Consider the following 278-nt stretch of genomic DNA (forward strand, 5'->3'; position numbering starts at 1 on the left):
CATGCTCAGAAAGGAATATCACGACTCATCATCGTGGTCAGCGAGACCAAACACTTTAGAAACACATTCCTCAAGTCAAAAACTCTAGAAATGATCCCTGAAAGTACAGTCTTGGCTAGACTGAGGGAGGAAACTGCATCTCATTCACTGCAGAGTGATTGTCACTCAGACTCTTCAGTGTACAAAACCACTTGAAAATATTTGATTTTCTCGCCTAAATTTTTAACCTTAAAAAAGTGCTGCAGTTTACACATGCTTTGGCCCTCTGGGATGACCCT

General features: G+C 41.4%; 1 pseudogene; it reads right to left on the reverse strand.

Annotated features, from left to right (window-relative positions):
* Positions 1–113, reverse strand: part of LOC117939951 — a 231-nt pseudogene extending 118 nt beyond the window's left edge.
* Positions 114–278: the final 165 nt, after the last annotated feature.

Source organism: Etheostoma cragini, unplaced genomic scaffold (assembly GCF_013103735.1).
Source record: "Etheostoma cragini isolate CJK2018 unplaced genomic scaffold, CSU_Ecrag_1.0 ScbMSFa_1503, whole genome shotgun sequence".
Lineage (NCBI taxonomy): Eukaryota > Metazoa > Chordata > Actinopteri > Perciformes > Percidae > Etheostoma > Etheostoma cragini.